Source organism: Ischnura elegans, chromosome 9 (assembly GCF_921293095.1).
Source record: "Ischnura elegans chromosome 9, ioIscEleg1.1, whole genome shotgun sequence".
In the NCBI taxonomy this organism is placed as follows: domain Eukaryota; kingdom Metazoa; phylum Arthropoda; class Insecta; order Odonata; family Coenagrionidae; genus Ischnura; species Ischnura elegans.
This window is the reverse complement of record NC_060254.1, coordinates 1,018,040-1,026,952: the sequence shown is the minus strand read 5'-3', so window position 1 is coordinate 1,026,952 and position 8,913 is coordinate 1,018,040. Positions and strand designations below refer to the sequence as shown.

Here is an 8,913-nt window from a genome sequence, read left to right as displayed (position 1 = left end):
GTCCAGTTACCCAACCCAGTCACAGTCCAGTTTGAGCCATAGTACAGCTCCAGTCATGTTACCCAGCCCAGTCAAAGTGCAGTCTGAGCTCTAGCACAGTGATCCAGCACTGTTACAGTACAGTTCTTCTCAAATTATAGCTGCCATAGTACAGTCTAGTACAGAAAAGTGTACTGTGACTGTGCTAAACACAGAGTTTAGTCCAGTTACAGTGCAGATTTAGTGCAGTCGCAGCACAGATTTTTTTGTATGGGAAGTTGTTATTATTTCGTCACGTGAAAGTTATACTTGTAAATGTCCTTGAAAGTTATACCTGTAACATATAAGTAATTTCACGTTTGAAATATCATGAGGAACTTTACGTGTGATACAATCAATGATACCAGTTTTTATTAAAGACTTACTGAAATCATGTAATATTCATGTCCTTTTTGGAACTATGTTGTTGGTAACGAATGTTTGTAGGCAATTGAACTCGAATCCATGTCGGATTTTACACCTTGTAATTTCATGCGATTTAGAAGCCGCAAAACCTTCCTTGATTAATATTATAGTCAACATACATTACATAATGCATGCACGTAATTATTTAGCCATTTAATCATTATTAAAACATATTCCTGCGAGTTATCCTCGTTTTCTTTGCCACAGGTGCACTTATACGAATCAAAATTTGAATCCACTCGGAAGGAAGGCTGGAAAATATTAAAAGCCCAATGATGTTCCGACGATTTTCGACGTCGCAAATTGTCCTAAGCCTATTACGCCAAAGAGGAGGCGTCTAATATTCGATTGCCGGCTGATAAGGACATGCCACTGGTGTCGCCTTAAGTCTTTTCCTTTGCTGAAGTTGAAGAGCCATCGAGTGTGGTATGTACGTATTAAGGTTGTACTGTTATTCAAACCATTCTTGGCATTTGCTGAGAGAGTGTGTTTATGTTGTTATCAGTGTCAGTGCATTTTGATGAAAGGTATTACTATTGGTGATAACGAAGTATTGTGTCACCGTTCTATTGGGTTACTGTCTTTCAGTCATCTGGTTGTTGGACTTTGTTTTCTTTTGTTCATCTTGAGTAGCATTTTCAATTCCATCATCCTTTGCTTTCACCAACATACCTTCGCTCAACAGGTAGCACTTTTTTAACACAAGTTTACTGCCCACTTATCTCTTCTTATGATGACTAAATTTTGAAATTATTCAATAGTAGCGCTAACGGTTGTCCTGTTTAGATTATTAACCAGCCTGAGAAACAATTACCTATTAGATCTAGGCTGTACAAATATGATTGTACAAGTAATATCAATCCCTTTATAAATGGGTTTATTGGAAATGTTTCTTACAAACAACTGGTGGATTGATAAAGTGATGCCAGGGCATAGGGAATTGCATCAACAAAGCATTCATGTATCCTTATCGTCCATTCAATAGTTTAGGTTCTCAATGTCAGGCACTGCCTGAAGCAGTGGCGGCGCGTGCGTATACGCATGTTAGCAAGTGCACACCCAAAGATGAATAAATTATAAAGAAAACTATTCCTTTGCAACGCGAAGGATAAAAGAACTGTCTGCATATGCAAGAAACATGAGCCTCCGAACGCTACAGCTATCTCCTTTTCGAATTCACCGCTCTACAAGTGTGCGATCCCGTGGCATCATGCCGGGCGCATTTTCGGTCTGTGCGATCGCTTGAGGGAGCTCTGGCGGGACGAGGTAAGCGGGGGGGTATGTGCTGTTCAAAGGGACGATGGGAGCAGACCCAAAACCATGCGAATGCGCACGCGCATGTTTTTGGTGACTGACTAGCAGGTAGTGTAGTGGTGTAGCCGCCACCTACACTACCTGCGCCCAGGATCCTAGGCCGTCTACAGAGCCATCTGTATAGCCGTTTTCTACACTACTTCCTCATAGGGTGTAAGGAAAAGAGAATGAATTTCAACTACCGCCACTTGTAAAGGTGTGTTGAGAATAATTATTTTCATACATGCTAATATTATTTCTGTTCATGCAATTTTAAGGGTAGAGTGTACCAGTGATATGTTTTGCTTGCTATGTATTCTATTACGACGAAATATGACGCTCATGGATTAGGATTAACATAATATAATTAAATCATCCAAATCTGCTCTAATGCACACCCTAGATAAATTACCACCAGCCGCCACTGGCCTGAAGTATAATTATTAAAATAAAGTGGTAATTAAACATACTCTTTAATTATTGGTTCACATTTGTACTAATTGTAAGTAAAAAGTGGCAAGCATGCACAAGCAAGTGATATCTCTACTTTCCCTTCATAGCTTCATTGTATTCTTGGGGTCTGTGAACTAATTTACAAATCAAAAACATTGCTGATATTGACAATTCAAATGATGTTGAAACTACCTTCATTTTGTGATACCATATTTGAACTAACTGCGGCTAAAAGTACAAAAGAAAGAAGACTTTTTAATAATTAATTAAGAGGTACCTTCTGGGAGGGGTGAATCAATTTGCACGGTTGTTCTCTGGGTATTGGAACTTTATTCCAAAAGACAAAAAGGATATGATACACCATACACGAATGGATCTAGCGAACTTCGCACCATGACTGCGGCCAACCGACCGAACCGACACACACGTACCGACCAACTTGGACAGACTCGACGGACTGCTCTAGCCCGAGCAGACCACACACCTTCTCCCACACCGCAATATCGACAGTCAATTGTCACAGTATATATGAGAAATTGTCTCAACTACAACATACCTAATTGCTATTTTCATTGTTAAAAGTCCTATTTGTTTACTTCTTTATAAGAGAGTACTTAAATGTTATATTAAAATGTGTATTGATACAATTTTTTTGCTTGCAACCAGACCCATACAAAAAAATCTGTGCTGTGGCTGTACTAAAGCTGCACTGTAACTGTGCTAAAAGGGCTGTACTGTGACTCTACTTAAACTGCACTTGAATTGAAACATCGCAGTACAGTTATAGCACGGTCAGAGTGCAGTTGCCATAGCACAGTCACAGTGGAGTTGTCATAGCACAGTCACAGTGGAGTTGCCATAGCACAGTCAGAGTACAGTTGCCTTAGCACAGTCAGAGTGCAGTTGCCATAGCATAGCCACAGTGCAGCTGCCATAGCACAGTTTTTACTGTAATACTCTGTCCATGAATCAATAATTGAGTCTTGATGTGGCTATTGCATTCCCTGTATATCGTATTGAAAACAAGAAGCAGAATTAAATCAAGATAGGCCAATTAGCAGAGATATATAGTTCCCTTTTTAGGTGTTTGAAGATTGGTTGCCTGATCCAATCAGAAAACCGCAAAGAGATAACAGTGGCCAAAACGATTACACTCATTCGAATGTTGACTAGTCTAAGGAAAGATAAACCATATTCCTAACAGACACTCACTGAATTTGTTACGTTCCACTTCCTTAATATGAACAAAGTTTATGGTACTAAAAATATTGCTATCGAAGCCCTTAGGTTCTATGAGAAAAATTGACAAATCCTATTCTGCACATCAACGGGCACTCAACATAAAAACCACCAAAATTTACTTCAGTGCTATTTGTCTAGTTGCCACAAATATGCCCACCTCGATAGTTTTTTGTTGATGAAGTTTCAGTACTAACGCCGTGGAGCTCAATAAATGACAATAAGATATGAAAATAAAAGAAATTTATTAAATACAAATATACTCATGATTATAAACATAAAAATGAAAGTCTTGTTGAGGCATGGCCGCTCAATTCATTTGCCTCTTTGGCTTCCTTCCTGAAATTAAAAGGAAAAAACATTACATACTGATATCTAATAAAGTGTTACTTCAAAATTTGACTGTTTAAGTTTGTCTGAATTTAATTTTAGAGAAGTTGAGTACTTACCTCCAGCAGCAGAGTATAAATAAAGATAAGTCTTTTTTCAACTCTCTCGTGCTTCGCAAGGAGTAGATTGCGAGTCGTCGAAATCAATCGTGGAAAGTTGATTCATCGCGAACCACACGGATTTCAGCAAAATCGACGATATCACTTCACCCGCAAGAAAAATTCCCGGCTAAGTAGCTAATTTTGATGTAATTCAAGTAAAGTTCACTTCTTCATGTTCTTAGCGTCGATCTTACATCGACGTATCCATCGTACAGCGTAGAATTCAGAGCACGTAAACAAGTAATGTTACAACCGGTTCAACACCAATGCTCTAACAAAGATGGCTGAGTATCGGCGGAAGTTGTTCTTTTGACCATACTTTACCAAAATAATAAGCAAGCTGGAGCTATGCATTGCCGCTGTAATGTCAGCATAAATTTTTATATAATTTACGCATTCATATTCTCATGGAAATGATAGTTGATCGCAATATGAAATAATATAGGAAATACTTTCTCCTGTCAATGACTAGTTTAAGTCCAGCCCTGTCGCAGTGGTTTGAGCCATAGTACAGATCCAGTCATGTTACCCAGCCCAGTCACAGTCCACTTTTAGCCACAGTACACTTCCAGTCATGTTTTCTAGCCCTGTCACAGTCCAGTTTGAGGTATAGTACAGTTCCAGTCCAGTTACCCAACCCAGTCACAGTCCAGTTTGAGCCATAGTACAGCTCCAGTGATGTTACCCAGCCCAGTCAAAGTGCAGTCTGAGCTCTAGCACAGTTCAAGCACAGTGATCCAGCACTGTTACAGTACAGTTCTTCTCAAATTCTAGCTGCCATAGTACAGTCTAGTACAGAAAAGTGTACTGTGACTGTGCTAAACACAGAGTTTAGTCCAGTTACAGTGCAGATTTAGTGCAGTCGCAGCACAGATTTTTTTGTATGGGGAATCATTGACCATTGGTTTCTCGATAGTTTTCCTTGGAAAAAAATCATCTTTGTGTTTTGCATAGTCGATGGCTGGATGAATCCAAGGTTTTGTTTCTTGGAGAGGTTTAGTGTTTTTTGAAGACTACATGCAGTCTTAGGAGCTGGAGATATTGAGCATGTCTTTATTTGTGTGTTTATTCATGTCATAAGCACCTATTACCCTGGGTCATGGTCTTCTAAAATCTGTTGTACATAGTTTGTCTGTTTCTATTATGCCTCATTTTAGTGTATTTAGGTGGTGTAAGTCTTTCTTTCTTATATTCCATATATGTCACATGCACTTGGTATTTTGCTGGGATATGACCACGTATGTATATTTTTAAATGAAGTATTTGTAAACATTCTCATTCATCCATTATATTTTGAGAAATCAGCACAGTTGTTGAAAAATAAGCATGCAGTCTTTGCTAATGCTTATCATCTATCAAATAAGGTAGCTTCTTAAATTGACAAGTTTGTTCGAATGTAAGATTGAACTATCCATTGCAAGTTCTTTTCTTTCACATTGCCTTTGTTTATATTCTGACAATTTTTCAGTTATACCATTTTTCATTACTTCCATAGCATCCACATTGGTACTTTACATTGAAAAAGTGTTTTCAAAATCCTTCTGGAGTAATTAAATTGAGTCACTGGTTACTCTTATGTTAAGCTGTTTTGGTGGCCCATGATTGTGTCGGATTTGAGAACTACCATCGTGTTTGCTATATTCATTCTGACACTTTGATATTCAGTATCCTTTCTTGATTAATATACTTTGGATTCAATTATAATAATGCTTCTACTGCATTAAACTTGAGTGTCTTATTCAATAATGTGCTTAAATGTTTCTTCATATCTTGGCTCATCATCTGGGTGCATCAGTTAGAGTAACAGGGTGGGCAATATCTTGAATTCAGGTCCTCCTAAATTGAGTGCCTAAGAATATTTTGGTACTAAATTCCACCCTTAATATTGTATGGATGAGTTTTATTTATTTTCTAAGTGGATAGTCCTTTTACCAAGGTATTCTGCAGTACATATATTTTGCATTAAATTGTAGTGCATGTTATGTGAATGCCAGTGGTGATTGTTTTATTCTCATATTTTACTCAAGTTCACTCAGTTAATGTCACCAAGATTATTCCTTTGTTCCAGATTCATCGCTGCCTGTTGCATCAGGTTTTTCTGAATTGATGGCTGTATGATGGAACAACTGCTACAACGATAAGATACAATTATTGCATTTCAAGTCCAAATAACCTAAGCAGGAGAAGCATGTGCAGCATTATATTCCCAGCAATCATCTTCTGCATTGGCTTTGTGGTGTCACCTTGTATTTTGCCTAATGAGAGAATATATCAGGAGTAGCAAAATGTATTTTTTTCTTAAATTTTCTAGCTTGTTGTCTGTTTTTCTATATTCATTTTCAAAGGCCAGACTGAATGATATTGAACTTATATATGTTAAAACTGATTCCATGGGTTGTCATCCGGACTATTATTTATAGCAAGTGTTTGATGTTGCTCCACATAGCTAGTTATAACAGAGTCACATCTGTTAGTGTTTACCTGTCCTTGATGTATTTTATTCAAAAGTAATTTTTTAAATGATTACCTCTTAACTACCTATTCCGTTGCTTTAATCTGGTAATTTACATAGGTGGGTAAATTTTTGTGCTCTTTACATCAAATTTGATGGTGAGTTGCTGATATGGAATTCTCAATCTATTCAATAGCATGGAAGCTCCTTTATTCTAATGCTCTAGAGCAGCTGACATATATTTGGCCTGGTTAACTAGTTTTTCCCTCTTTGCTTGTTGTGTGTTGATACGATGACTCTAATGAGTTCTTAATGCATATATCCCTCTTTGGCATATACACATTTCATCATTACCAATATGTGCAACTTTTATGCCATGAGTGCTTGGTTATCTACCAGTTGAGTAGTGGTTAATGTGGATTGTTGACGGCTTTACACATTCTAGTGAAACATGATTGCCTTAAGTTGTCTGATAGAGGTATACAAGCAACTGTTAAATCAGATATTTCATTATTTTGGCATAAAAAGAGTAAAATTTTACTGTAATTACGACCTAGTGTCAGAGCTTTCTTGTTTAAATATCCTTAGAAGTCCTTAATTTGCGGGAATGATTTCCAAGAACACTCCTTACCTAAGATTTTAATGAATGTTCAAGTCTGAGAAAGATTCTTACATCACTTTTAAAAGGTGCATGGTATGTTCTTTAAAAATATTATTTACCTTCTGTATAATATCTTGTCAAAAGTATGAGCCATTTTTCTCATTTATTACCATACAATACTGCTACCAGTCCACTTGTTTAGAGAGAACACATCAAAGGACTTGTGAATAAACTTAGGTGATTCATGCATGCTAAATTTTTGTAACTATTATTCAGATGTATGGCAATCATTCTATAATTATGTTAATTTCCCAAGTATATGATGAGGTAGTAAAAAATAACAACTAAGCTATTTATGTCATTCACATTTATCTCCAATTTAAGGATATTGATACCTAAGTGTGTGGAAATTGTAAGTTTATTCCATGGCATATTTCAGTTAGGCTAACAGAGATGTCATGTAGTAAATCTTTCACGGAATTGCATTGAGACAAAAGTGGACTGAATGAAGAGCCTGCCGTTGACAAAAGTCATATCAATATCTAGCTGACTTGAAGCTAACTAAGAAGGAAGATTTATTTTCATATCTTATCATACACTTTTGAGTGTTTTGTTGCAAAATACATGGGCATGCCATTACAGGAGTTGTGCCCTGGTCATAAAAAACTTCAGTGATCTTTTTTGGATTAATAATAAAATAGTTCATGTCATTTATAGATTGACTTTTATTCCTGCATTAGTGCCCTGGTATATGTTATAATTTTGGCCTTAATATGTGCACTTTGGTTCTCCTTTATTTATCTTATGTTTCACTTGTTTCACCTTAAGCAGAGATGGGAATTGCTTATACATAATTACAAATATATTACCCGGGATTGGGGTATTGTGGGAGGAATGATCTATTTTTCAGTCATAGATAATTTTTTGCCAAATTCATCTGCTTGGAATTTAAAAGTTAGTACCCTTGTGTCAACTCAGATTAAAGAAGTTAATATCTTTTGTCTAGTTAAGTATTACCTACTTTTGTTATAAATCACAACTCACTAGTTCACAGGGTTATGATGTGTTATTAGGTGTTCATTTGTTGTATCCCACAAGTTTTTATGTTGATTTAATTGCAAGAGTACCTACCTCTTTCTGTACCTACTAGGCTTTTTGAGAATGGTCTGACATGATTCCTGTTAGATTATTTTCTGTTTTTACTTCTCAAGGTATTGTACGAATGTTTTAGAATTGTTTTCTTTTGTTATTGTTTCTCTATTCCAAGTACATATTTCCCAGGAAATTACCCGAGTGGTTCACCTAGGCTTGTATTTATTAAATTTTATTTCCATTAGAAATGCACTAAACAATGGAAGGGCTTGCATTGGTGTGTTCATAAGCAAGGCGTCTAAACCGTGATTCAGGTTTGTTTTTTCTAGGTTGCTGCAAGCTTGATTCTGGCTTGCATTGCTATATGGGTACAAGGTCGGACTGGCCAGGTTGGCAATCTCTGAGGCACCCAAGGTTAGGGGGGCCCTGCTGCATCTTGAAGGGATATTAAAGGTGTAATTAAAAAAGATATTCATTACTTAGATTACTTGAACCAATGTTTTTTTTAATTATAAAATTTTTCGTATTCATTTGTTGCTTTCTTAACTGCATACTCATTGTAAAAAAATGAAGTGATTTAGGTGTCCCGAAGACAAAAAAGAAACTGCAAGTGCTTATTTGGAAGGGTTATTCGAAAAGATTGTATTTAGTTTCTTTTTTTAGATTTCATTGCCGTTTATGGGGCAAATTCACCAAAGAGATATCAGCTCCCTAATACATTAATAATTTTCTCACTTTTCATAGTATTTTTTCATGCTAAACTTCTTTTTTATTAACTTTAATCTACTATTTAAGAGTGAGAATAGTGTCAAAGTCCATTTTCGGGCATGCAGTTTCTAAAATTTTCC

General features: G+C 36.5%; 1 long non-coding RNA gene across 1 annotated transcript; it reads left to right on the top strand.

Annotated features, from left to right (window-relative positions):
• Window positions 1–388: 388 nt before the first annotated feature.
• LOC124165670 lies at window positions 389–7,687 on the top strand. Its single transcript, XR_006866282.1, has 2 exons — window positions 389–870; window positions 5,989–7,687. It is a non-coding gene; the product is annotated as an uncharacterized LOC124165670 (long non-coding RNA).
• The last annotated feature ends 1,226 nt before the right edge of the window (window positions 7,688–8,913 follow it).